Source organism: Bombina bombina, chromosome 2 (assembly GCF_027579735.1).
Source record: "Bombina bombina isolate aBomBom1 chromosome 2, aBomBom1.pri, whole genome shotgun sequence".
NCBI classification, from domain to species: Eukaryota; Metazoa; Chordata; class Amphibia; order Anura; family Bombinatoridae; genus Bombina; species Bombina bombina.
The window spans coordinates 537,250,900-537,264,911 of record NC_069500.1 but is presented as its reverse complement, the minus strand read 5'-3'; the positions used below and the strand labels follow the sequence as shown (position 1 = coordinate 537,264,911).

At 36.5% G+C, this 14,012-nt stretch overlaps 1 protein-coding gene across 2 annotated transcripts in view; it reads left to right on the top strand.

Moving 5' to 3' along the window:
- The window catches only part of SYK (spleen associated tyrosine kinase), a 316,009-nt gene that overhangs the window by 66,949 nt on the left and 235,048 nt on the right, over positions 1-14,012 (top strand). The gene's annotated exons all lie outside the window — the stretch shown is intronic.

Below are 14,012 nucleotides of genomic sequence, written 5' to 3'. Positions count from 1 at the left end.
CCCTCACAGGGTAGTAGAAGAATACAATATGCTTAGTGTGCTCAAACATAACAAAAGTAAGAAGCAGAGAGAATATACAACAGCAGAGAGAGTATAGAAACATTAAAAAGATCAAAGCTAAGGCACATCACAAAGAATATAGAGATATAAATCTCTCGAAAAAACATCAATAGACAAATAATAATGGCTCTAAGTTAAATATTGAGACAAAGAGTTTTTTATCCGTTAAAGAAAGGCTTGCCAGTCCAGGTGTACATTTAGACCCTTTGGCATGATGATATGCTCATAGTGCCTACCAGCTCAATAGAGTGTTTGTAAAGGGAGACTAGTTTCAAACATTTTTTATTAATATTATGTGATGGAGGTTGACCGCTTCTACCTGACATTTTTTACGAGCCAGACATACTGCTTAGGCATGGGAGGCGTGTTGTTATTTGTATATCTTCCACTAATTTGGCACACGGTGCATTTGCGGATTTCCTCAGGTACATAATCTCCCTCTTTTGTTTTTGTTTTGTTTTTGTTTTTATTTTATTTATTTTTTTATTTTTATTTCTATTTATTATTATTTTTGTTTTACTAATAATTCCTGTTGCTTGTTTCTTTAATATAGAGATTGCCCGATGTTCGCCTGTGTGTACAATATCATCTGTTCTTTGCCGGCTTATGCTGTGACAGTTTCCTTGGTAACCGCGTTGTTACCGTATATACATGGATTGATTACACAGGTCGACACAGGCTTGCTTATTTGTTATCAGTTATCTGATATTTCATTAGGTTCCTCCAGTGCCGTTACGTACCGCATTGTTGTTATTAGTATTTTTTGTTTTAGAAACATTATGTCCACATTATGGGTGTTCTGTTCAGACTAAGGCTGACACGGATGATGACGCCCACTTTGGGGGCGTGTCTACTGTGTAGAGCGTGACGTCCTGTCTGAAATGTTTAAAGCTTTGGTGGTGGTAAGTGCAACTGTACACTGTTTGCTTGTCTGAGGACGAGTCATTTCGACTCGAAAACATTCACATTAAAGTGATATTTTGCCATGACCTTTGGAGTGCGCTTTCTACCCGCATACACATATATAGACACACATACATATATATATATATATATATATATATATATATATATATATACTAGAAAATGTGGATGGAAAAACTGCTATAATTTATATAGTGTTGCAAGTGTATATTTGGCTTCCCAGGAAAACACAAAGTTACCAACTCAAATACAGGAGATGAGAAGGTGAAAGCTACTTATTATGGTGGCAGACCCATTAAAATAGTTATCAAACATTAGTCAAGAAGAAAAGAGGTTTATAATAAAACCACATCAAAGACTGGGAATTCAGCACTCTTTTTAATAAAGGCGAAAGCAACACATACTACATTTGAAAAAAGGTCATTTTATTCTCACACTAGGCTCGTTGAGATAACAGCATCTAATCAACAGGATAAAGTAAATATCATGATTAAAAACATTAAATACAGAATATGTACATATGTTCTTAAATGCTAGGACCCGGTCCAAGTGAAATGACATGCAGTGAGTTAAAAACCTTCCTGAAATATACCAAAGCATATAATGCTAATAGGAATACTATAACTGACTAAGCACAGAATGTAGGTCTCAATAGTACTTTCACAGACCTTAATAGGTTTTAATAAAACTGGAAATGAGAGTTACTACGACTATGCCATAGACACTTATATCTTATAGATAACGGCAATTTAAAACCTAGCGTTAAGTATATTACTAGGCATGACATGATGTTAAAGGGTTATAGTACATATGTATACAACAGGTACAAGGAAAATTGTATTAGGCGGTTTTTGCAAAGTTACCTAAGTAAACAGAACCAAAAGACAGGTATAAATTATAATCAGTCTGTAATAGACAGTTAAGATAGTAGTCTTTCTGTTGGTATCAATTCCCCCTATGAACCAGGAAGTATTAAGTAGCATCTTTCACAAAATGATTTGAGCCAGAAAAAGCAAGGAAATGTAGTAAGTCAATATGGCACTTGAAGCATAGAAGTTAGTATTGCAGCAAAAGGGAAAGATTTTGAACAGAAGACAAAAGTGCAGAAGGATATTTCTTGTTGATTAGTATAACCCCTCTGTCAACTGCACCTGTCTTATGTAGGTCTCAGTATATGTATATATATATATATATATATATATATATATATATATATATATATATATATATATATATATGTAAAGCAAAGTGGAAGCAGGATTGTATAGCATATTATGGCACAAAAACAAAGATGCAGGAGGATACTTTGTTTATGCATCCGTATCCCTCTGGTCAACTACACCTGTTTACTGCCGAACTTCAACAACCGTTCTTCCAGTTCTTTCATTAAACTTGCTTAGGCTTACAAACTAATCCCTTCCAATGACAGTTATATTTCTTCACTAGTCAGATATTGCTGCTCTTTTCTCTTTCTTTTGGAAAAAGGGAGAGTTTCCCTATCTGTTTTTCTTGCCTCATTATTTGCATTATTAAGAATACGTTTAGGATAGCCCCTAGCTTTGAATTTGTTCGTCATTAAAGCTGCATGTTTGTCATACTTAGATCTGGATGAACAGTTTCTACGAAGACGCAGAAACTATCCCTTGGGGATACCTTTTATAAGGGGGATTAGGATGATGACTTTTGCTGACTGGATACCATTTGTTGCAGTCTCCTTACGAAAGTTTCCGACACTAAAGTATCTTTTTTCAACCTTTATATCAATATCTAAAAATGAAAGGTTAATCTTGGTGGAGTTTACCGTGAGAACAATGTTCCTGTCATTCGAGTTTAGATCCTCAACAAAAATAGTTAGATCAGTTTGAGTACCCTCCCAGATAATGAATATGTCATCCACATAGCGGAGCCATAAATGGACTTTTTCATTAAACAGGTTTCTTCTTGGATATACCTCTCCATTTCCAGGCCCCAAGGTGGAGGCAGGCATAAGTGGGGGCACAGGTGGCCTCCATGGCAGTACCTCTAACTTGCCTGTAGATCTTATTATCAAACGAAAAAAGACATTGTTTTCAAGAACAACATGCAGCAGATCAATAATTAAATCAGTGAGATTACAAAAAGCTGGTCCTCTAGAATCTAAATAATGCTTTGCTGCATTGATTCCTATACTATGTGGGATGGATGAATAAAGGCCCTCCACATCCAATGATACTAGTAAAGCATCACAAGGTATGGAGAGACAGTCAATTTTTCTCAAGAAGTCTGCAGTGTCTACGGCATATGAAGGCATGGTACTAGGAAAGGGTTTTAGAAAAAAGTCAATATAATTTCCAAGGTTCTATAACTTAAAGGTCCCAGCCTAGTATATAATCATTGCTTTAATATGATAAGCCCTAGTGTGTATAGAGCTCCCCTCTAATTTTTTCCTACCTGATAAGCAGGGACCTGTATCTTGCACACTGCAAAGAACATTAATTGTAAACAGCATACTATAGTTGTTTTCACTAATCTGATTCTTCCTTTTAGATATCACAGAGATTATATCCAGATGTTTATTGCACCATGCTATGTTAATATCTTATTGCACTTTCGTCTGAAGTCATCTATTACCAACATAAATGTTATATAGTAGAAATAGACAAAATTATGATTTAACCTGAGACTCGCCTAGGCTTTGATATATTTTTCCGAGGAGGCCCTCCGCCTTTGCTACTAAGGTATTCAATCCTTATTTAGTTAAGCTCCACCATGACATAAACGCATCAAGCTTTTCTGGAAAACGGTCTAAATACCCATAAAGGCAAGCTTTTATTTGTTGTGTATAACCTGCTTAGTCTGAGTTGAAAAACTTTACATTCTTTAAGTAGAATCCCCTTAGAGAGATACTGACAAGTTTTTATTTGACATGGTCATGTTCCACCTGTTATTTTACTATGTTTGCCTCTTTACCCTTTTCTCCCCATCCCCCACCCCTGCTCCTCTCTCACATTCCCTATATCTCTACTAACGCCTCTCAACGGATGCATGCCCAGCTTGCACAGAAGCCTCCACCGATTCGCAGTCAACCACTAATTTTTATAGTTTCTCACCAACACAGTCAATTTTTAAATTTAATCTTTTATTTTTCCACACTAAATCACAAACCTCCCTCTTTCTAACCAAACCCTAGTGCCCCTCCTGCACATAACCTCTGTACGCTCTTAGACAGTATTTATATCCACATTTTCAGCAATGCCTACCTGTTTATATGAAGGATCTATAACTATTGTTACCCAAAATGTGAAAGGCTTCTTATCGGTTGAAAAGCGTTCTATAGCTCTTCATGACTTCCACAAAAATAATCTGGATATTATTATGATCCAGGAAACTCACTTTAAAAGAAACCATGTACCCACACTCTCTTCCAAATATTACGACAAGCATTATTTTAGCTCAGGCCCATCCAGACATAATGGTGTTTGTACTCTCTTTAAACGCAACACATCATTTGATCTTTTACAACAGCTTAATGACCCTGAGGGCAGGATTCTGATATTAGTAGGCCTTTATTATGGTAAACCTATTACACTCGCAAACATCTATGCCCCAATTCAACCTACTCCCTGCTTTTTCCGCAAAGTTGTCAATGAGCTACTTGATATAGCCAAAGGTCCCATTATATTAGGGGGCGACTTTAATTTCCTTTTACTTTTATCAGTCAAATTTGATTTCTTCTCTTAGTATTCTTTGTTGAAAGCTAAATCTAGGTAGGCTTATAAACTGATTTCTAAGCCATTAAAGCTGCATCTTATTTCAGTGCATTTTTACAGTATTTCACAGTTAGACACTGCTAGTTGATGTGTGCCATAAAGATGGCATTGTGCTCACTCTCTTATTTGCCATAACGGTAGAAATCTTGGCTACCCAGATTAGAAATAATCCAAATATCTTGGGCATTAAGTTAGGCAATATTCATCAAACATGTCTTCTTTTTGCCGATGACATTATTTTTACCCTATAATCACCTCTAAGATCCCTGCCAGCCCTAATACAAGTCCTGGAGACTTATAAACAATTTTCTAATTACTCAATAAATATGGATAAATCTAGCATTATCCCTTTTCATTTAAACCCAACAGAAACCGACTACATCTTGCAAAACACTCCCTTCTCAGCCACAAATTCCCTCCGATACCTGGGATTAAATATATCAAGAAATCCCCAAAATTTATTTCACGATAACTACATGATACTTCAAACCACTGTCTTCTCTCTACTACAGACATGGCATAAGCAGGGTCACCTTTCTTGGTCAGGACGAATAAATACAATAAAGATAATGATAATTCCCAAATACTTGTATTTATTTCAAGCCCTACCTATAACAATACCAAGGTATTACTTACGCACTCAGCAGAAGATGTTAGAATCTTTTATCTGGGCCTATAAAAGGCTGAGAGTCTCACGAAACACCATGTACTTGAGAAAAGAGGAAGGGGGCCTAAATGTGCCAAATTTAGCACAGTACCATAAAGCCACACACTTAGCACGCATAATCTCATGGAACCATAATCCCTCATCCAAAGTATGGATACAAATTGAGGCAGCCTTTCTTAAAATAAATGGAATGAGAGATATTTGCTGGTTTCCTAAACCTCAAGACCCCTACTGCCTAAAGCTAATGAGTGCATCAAGACAACATTAGCCATTTGGGATTCTTTTATCCAACACCCTAACACTCTTTCTTCCCCAATCTCGCCAATGACCCCACTGCTGAATAACACCCTTTTTTTCTCCCAACACCAGTTTAAATACGAACCTGAGGACACTTCTTATAAGAACATGCCTATATTTTTACTAATTGACTCGTCCCAAATAAAAGATAGAACTGTTCTTAGGGATTCAATGGGTTCACCTTTCCATAATTGGTTCCCCTATTTTCAAATTCGACAAGCAATTTTTGAACAGCCCCCATAGGAACAACTGTCTCCGTACATACTCCATTTGAAAAAACTGTGTACCACTATAGATATACATGAATCAAACCTCTCTATCGCACAGAAGCTATTAAGGGCTTTACATGCTGTTAGACTACCTTCCTATACTTCTAAATGGGAAACCAAGCTCATGATTCAGCTCCCAAAAGACACCTGGCTACAATGCTTTTCGCACTACCACTCAGCTCTTCCTCTACTGCACTTGCCCTGACAGAGCTTAATTAAAAATCATCTCACGGTGGTATCTTACACCCAAAAACTAAATGAAATATACCCAGGAGCTAACTCTAGCTGTTGGAGACGTTGTGGTGAAATTGGTACACTATCCCACCTTTGGGTGTCCTGCTGTAAATTATCAACCTTTTTGGGCCCAAATTGAACGCTATTCATTAACCTTACATTAAACACTCAACTCTCTCTATCGGCACCTAAGTTTGTACTAAGCCAAGTCCCTAATTTACAGTGTATCTACCGTAAAAAACTTCTTCTCCTGATGCTCACATGTGCCAAACGTATTATCCCTCGACTTTGGAAAAAAACACTCCCACCACTTTTAATCATGGGTAGCTGAGGTCACACATATTTTAACCCTAGAAAAAAGACATTATAGCTATTTAGGGAAACAAGACTTTATATTAGATGTAATTTTTTTGTGGGAGCAAAGAGCAACATTAACATGAAGAGATAACTTTTACCTACCTGTATATAAACAGATCTTATAACCATCTAAGACATAATTCGCTATCTTTAAGTATATCAAGTGCAAGGAGGTTCTACTTTATTTTTTCCCCTTAGTAGTCCCCCTACTTCCTTCTTCCTCAACCCCCATTCTGAACCCCTCCAACTCCTTTTTCCCTTTCCCCCTCCTGCTTTTTCCTCCATTTCCTTCCCAATGTTTATAGTGCAATGACTGTTGAAGAACTATATTGACTCAACATATTGATGTATACTTACTGCTCTCTGTTACTCATTTATCTGTTTTTGTCAAATATAAAAATGTTAATAAAAATTATTTAAACATAAAATAATTCTGTTACACTACCAATCCCTGAAATTATTGGTCGACCAGGAGGATTTTTCAAGTTCTTATGGACTTTAGGAATACAGTAGAATACTGGCATTACTGGAAAGTCATTGAATAAATATTTAAATTCAGCAAGACTAATTATACCACAACTCTTTGCATCATTCAGTTTCTTAAAAATTAAGGACTGGATATCAGGTATTGGGTTTGAAATAGGGCGTGAATATTGACTTCTATTTAGAAGTTGTCTTTTAACTTCTAGGACATAGCTAGACTGGTCCCAAAAGACCACATTGCCCCCCTTGTCCGCAGATTTGATCACCACATTATCTGCTGTTATTAATTCATTTAGTGCTTTTCTTTCGGATTTCATTAGGTTATCATCAATTATATTTGTTAAGGTCATATTACGTATGTCTTTTTCTACCTGTCTTACAAATATATTTACCACTGGAACTGTAGAAAGTTGTGGCATAAATGTGGACTTTGGTCTAAAGTCTGAACTAATTTTAAAAATTAGTTTAGACTTTAGACCAAAGTCCACATTTATGCCACAACTTTCTACAGTTTTTTTATACTGTTGTTTTTGTAGTAGTCTTTCTTTTTTCCCATATAAGTTTTCTTTACTTAAAGTGCTTAGAGTTGGTGCCCGGTCTTCATCTGGATTCACCCTTAGGAACCGGATATTCACTTGAACTTTTATTTCCACCAGAAATGCTTAAATATCATCTCTATTTGGATACCACTGTGACTATTATATATTTTTTTTTTTTTAGACTTTTCATATTTTTTCATTTATATTTTTTGTATATATATATATATATATATATATATATATATATATATATATATATATATATATATATTTTTTTTTATTTTTTTTTTCAGTACTGAGTTTTTTCATATTGGCCAATTTTGTTACATGTACTTAGTCACTTACCAGACTATTGTTGTCCGGTTCTCAGCTAACTGTTGGTTGCTATTCTGTTTCTATTTTGTTGAATTTTATTGCAACATTATTGCTATATAATAAATATATTTTACCGTTACCACTTTAGAACTATAGAATAATTGTGTCACGATTATACCTCTAGTATAGTATTGTTTGTTACACGCCACTAAACTTTACTTTTTGACTATACCTACCCCCATGGCATTAGAAAGTATTTATGGGTTATACTTTTCATTTTCTCTAAAAGTACATTATATCCTTTTACACATCCAACCCTCCCCCCTTCCCTCTCAGATTGCATCACCGCCATTTATATACAATTGATACACCTTCCCCTCACATCCTAGACATTGTATTTTATCTAACACACTATATTGTCACTTTATTGTTACTTTATCGTCACTTGTTATAGACTTTATATCTATACACAGATATTTACCTGGGCCAATATAAGATATATCCATTTTTTCTCTTAGGCTAGGACACTTTTTAATACTACTAACTTGTTCTATGAGTGTTCTATAACATCTGTAACACCATTATCTAGTAATTCTTTATTTCTACTTTCTCTAGTATACTTAAGCCTCTCTTGGGGCGCTCCTTCATATATTTAATAGTTCCTATTTAGACTTAAAAATAGACCAAGAAAACATCACTTTACTAAGCCCTGAGGAAGCCCAGACTCTCTAGTGATGAGGGGGTTAAATGCGCGTCGGCAATTGGCTGGCCGCTCCACGTGACCTCAAATGCTTGTCTAGTTGATTGAATGGCGGAGAAATTTGAGTGTGTAACAAAGTTTGTAAGCCTAAGCAAGGTTAAACACTTTGAAGGACACCCTGGAGGATATTGATGCTATCCACTTGGTTTGTGCAGCAGACCCTATATTTTACTTGTAAAGCAGTTTGCCAGATACAACAACTGGAAGAACGGTGTTGAAGTTCGGCAGTAAACAGGTGTAGTTGACAGAGGGATACGGATGCATAATCAAAGTATGCTCCTGCATCTTTGTTTTGTGCCATAATATGCTATACAATCCTGCTTCCACTTTGCTTTACATACATATATATATATATATATATATATATATATATATATATATATATATATATACTGAGACCTACATAAGACAGGTGCAGTTGACAAAGGGGTATACTAATCAACAAGAAATATCCTCCTGCACTTTTGTCTTCTGTTCAAAATCTTTCCCTTTTGCTACAATACTAACTTCTATGCTTCAAGTGCCATATTGACTTACTACATTGCCTTGCTTTTTCTGGCTCAAATCATTTTGTGAAAGATGCTACTTAATACTTCCCTGGTTCATAGGGGGAATTGATACCAACAGAAAGACTTACTATCTTAACTGTCTATTGCAGACTGAGTATAATTATACCTGTCTTTTTGGTTCTGTTTACTTAGGTATCTTTGCAAAAACCCGCCTAATACAATTTTCCTTGTACCTGTTGGTATACATATGTACTATAACCCTTTAACGTCATGTCATGCCTAGTAATATACTTGATGCTAGGTTTTAAATTGCCGTTATCTATAAGATGTAAGTGTCTATGCACAGTCGTAGTAACTCTCATTTCCAGTTTTATTAACACCTATTAAGGTCTGTGAAAGTACTATTGAGACCTACACTCTGTGCTTAGTCAGTTATAGTATTCCTATTAGCGTTATATGCTTTGGTATATTTCAGGAAGGTTTTTAACTCACTGCATGTCATTTCACTTGGACCGGTCCTAGCATTTAAGAACATATGTACATATTCTGTATTTAATGTTTTTTTTTTTTATTAAATCATTTTTTTATTGAGGCATAAATACATGACAGCAAATAAATGACATAAAGGTAGAGAAATTACAGCAATCGCTATATCTTCTTATAGAGTTCAATGTGTTACATATCGAAAGTAGTAAACATAGATAAAAAAAAAGCCTCAAGTTTTCCATTTTTATAGCTAAAAAAACTAGAACATTTAAACAATATTTTGAGTCAAAACAGTTTGAGTAATATAGACTTGTTATATACAGTGTATATTTAACATCAAAACTACTCTTGAGATTTATTTGTACACTGTGTAATCTGCTTACACTCATATTACTACAGTTTTCACATGTCTCACAAAGTAAATTTTCTGTGTAACTTTTAAATAAAAACTAGTGAAGTATACTTATGAGCTCAAACCAAGGGTAATCATAATGTATGGTTTGTGCTCTGTTTTATATATCTTTACAGTGCTGTGAAAAAATATATGAATATAAAAAGGGAAATATAGAGAAACATTTCTTTTGTATACAGATCTTTTGTAGTATTTTGTTATTAAATGCGGGTCATTCTCAAGGGAAACCGGCCAATAAGTGTCTGGTCTAAATCATAGAGAACCAGAACACTATATATTGGGGTGGGGGGGGTAGAGGACCAACCAATTTATACATTGTGGATATTCCTGCAAGCTCAGGGGGGGAGGTATAAGGGTAAAGCCGCAGGAGGTGAGGCGCTAATGAAAAATGGAGAAATATAAGTTCAAGAACGGGTTGGTAAGGAAATATATCACCACTGGAACCATATGTTAAGCGGGCTCCTGCAGTATCTCCCCTCAGGGGTTGTTGTCACCACTGGACACAGACGGGTAAGGGATAGTGGATATGACCCGCTCACAAATAGAGAACGGGAAAGGGTGAGGGGAGACACAATTGGCGGAAAAATATTCTGAGAGCTGATGGCCCTATAGACCCTCAAACAGGGGATATTGTATGAAATACGAACCTATGTATAGGCGTAAACATAGCACACACATATTTGGACTTGTCCCACGGAACCATGTTACAACTAAGTCAGTACCAAATCTTATCACTTGGGTATGGGCCCTATACCCAAGCGTCTTATTGTTTACTTTATACAAGAAAGCAGTGAACGGGAGGTTTCAAACATCCTATTCATGTTCAAATTAAAGTAACCCCTGGCTGGGTTCCTGGACAAGCATATCTTATTCTGGATAGGTGTGATAATAGCATCTAAATAATTTCGTGGAATTAACCTTTCGAAACCAAGCAAAAGTCTCCTATGACCGCAATCTTCAACATAAGGGTACAATATCCTGAAAGGGGTCCCAATCTATATACCTCAAACATCAAAGGTGTGTTAATATGTAAACAAGAGTAGAATTAAGAGAGATAGTTGCAGAAAAGCCAGCACATTATTTACAGGGCTAACTTGATTTGGTAGGTTGTGTCGAGTGAGTTTGAGTGGCTGCTGTGTTTAAACTAGGGTATATGTAGTTAAAGCGATCCTGTAGGATCTAGCCAACTTAAGATAAAATATGCTGAAAACTACACATCACATCTACATACAGTCATCAAGTAAAGTTTGAATAGCATAACAATTACCACAAGTAAGCAGCTTCATCTCCACTAATATATTTATGAATAGCACTTGGCCACTATATAGACTCATTAAAATATCTGTATATCCTGGACTATAGGAACTGGTACATATCTATACCTGTAGAGAAGGGCTAAACTGTAGGTGTGAGAGCTGCTAGTGATGACTCAATACAGATTTAATACAGATTTGACCCCTCAAATAGTAATAAACATTGCTAAACAATATGTTCTGTCTGGCTATCACCACTAGGATAATATTTAACCCTAAACTAACCAGGCAGTAATATATTCTGTAAGCAGGAGCTATACCATGAATGATAATTATATATATATAAAAAAAAGAAAGAAAAAAAAACACACATACAAGAAGGGGTGACTTAATATCTGCAATAAAGTTAGATGGGGTGCTACAATTGTGTATCATTATAAATCAAGTCAGGGACTATCATATAAGGCATGTAACTCGCTAACGGTCCCCAACTCCTTACCGGCATCTTGAGTATTACAGTGCATTGTTTAAAATATAACCCCCCATGGTAGAATAGATGCATATATGGAGTATCCCACAACTGAATAACATTTTAACATGCGTAGCTGTATTAAAGACTAGAACCAACCTTACCAGTGCACTTATGAAAAATAAAACTATGTAACAAAAACCAACACTGTCAGACCAAGGTTATCTCAGTATTCTCTATAAACTATTGTTGACATTATAGAAACCTTTAGTTAAAGTCACTGTAGGATAAAGCTCTCAAATACAACAGTATAGGAGGTATGAAATTGCTCCGTAAAGCACTCCAATGCTTGAATGTCTTTCCGACTTTCCTTTCTTTTTTTTCAAGAGGCTAGATGCCTGAAGCGTGTTCTGAGGGCGTGAATCATGTCCCAAAATAGTATAGCATAGTCACTCAGCCTGACTATCGGAGCAAATTCAGGACAGTAGGCAATCAACCTATTCCCACTTTAAAGTACGTGTCTTTTTCAGGAACGCTCTGTATTGCATGTACTCCAACCGCTCGTACAGGCCAGGTGATATTGACAGAAACGCTGCATTCTCCACACAGTACGTCTTCAGCCCCTGCACATAACTTGACTGCGTCAGGCCTAGCCTCGCCACCACAAAGTAGAGGGGCGACTCTCCAGACATGGCCGCCGCCTGCAGAAGCCACGCCCATCATGGTTAACTGCAGGTCCGGTAGCAAAATTGGATTCTTCATAGCGCAGAGTAGGTTTATATTCAGACTAGAGTTACAAGTTGTATCAGGGTAACCCCCAGTTCCAGCGACCCTGGTTAGCCAGTCGCTGCCACAAGAGAAAGCAGCATCCTTCCGCCCCTGGGGAACAAAGTGGTTGCTGAAGATCGCAGAGGTCGGCCCAGCAACATAGTCACACTGAGAAGTGTTAGAATCTTTAGGGATCAGAGTCAGGGCAGCATGGTGATCGGCGGACAATGTAAAGTTGTCTTCTCTCTCTGCTATGTTATCACACCATTCTCTTAGAGCCAGTTCTAGGCTAACAAAGTGTTCCTGCAAGAGCTGCGTTACAGCCAGTCTCCAGTTATCTAAGGCCTCCATCACTTCAGAGCTTCTTAGTTTCTTATAGAGCTTACATAAACGTCCATCAAAGGGCTCCCAATAAGTCCAGCAATGTTAAGTATAAAAGGGTCCCCTTTTGATATTTCAACAACTATTTTGGATAACAATAATCATAAATTATAGCATATGAGAGTCAGGAGCTCTTTACACACGCGACTGGATCCTTTGCTAGTTGGCTCCGCCCCCCTGTATTTAATGTTTTTAATCATGATATTTACTTTATCCAGTTGATTGGATGCTGTTATCTCAACGAGCCTGCGCTCAGCACAGTGTGAGAATAAAATTACATTTTTTCAAAAGTAGTATGTGTTGCTTTCGCCTTTATTTAAAAAGAGTGCTGAATTCCCAGTCTTTGATGTGGTTTTATTATAAACCTCTTTTCTTCTTGACTAATGTTTGAGATATATATATATATTTTTATATATATATATATATATATATATATATATATATATACAGCAGGTAGTGGCAGGTGCACTCTCACTAACACTTTAATTCCAAATGCCAGGGTGCTAGAATATGGTGTAGAATATGGACATCAGGAGACAGCACTCACTGGTCACCCCTTCATCAGACGCTGATGAAGGGTCTGATGAAGGGGTGTATTCCCCGAAACGTCACTGAATAAATCCAGTATTGTCAAGACCAGTGAGTGCTGTCTCCTGATTTCCATATATATATATATATATATATATTTATATATATATATACACACACACACACACACAAACACACACAGAAATGCACTCTCAGGAATGAACAACCGGCTCAGTAATATGTTAGCTTGTTCTATGGAGATTTACCACCTGGGTGTAGATTCTTTTTAACCCAGTGATGCTTTTCCCAGAGTAGAACTTTCCTGTAGTATATCAGTCTGATCCCACCTATTAAGGTGAGTCCAGCACAGACATACCAGGCATTTCTTCTCTGAACAAGGTGCACTGCAACCGCAGACGATCGTTTTAACCTTCATTGAGCCTCGTCATTGAGGTGCATCAATAATATATATGTTATATAGCCCTTTCTATTCAAACACCTCGTCACATACCATGGGCAAGATTATTATTGGAGCGCTAATTAACGCTCCCA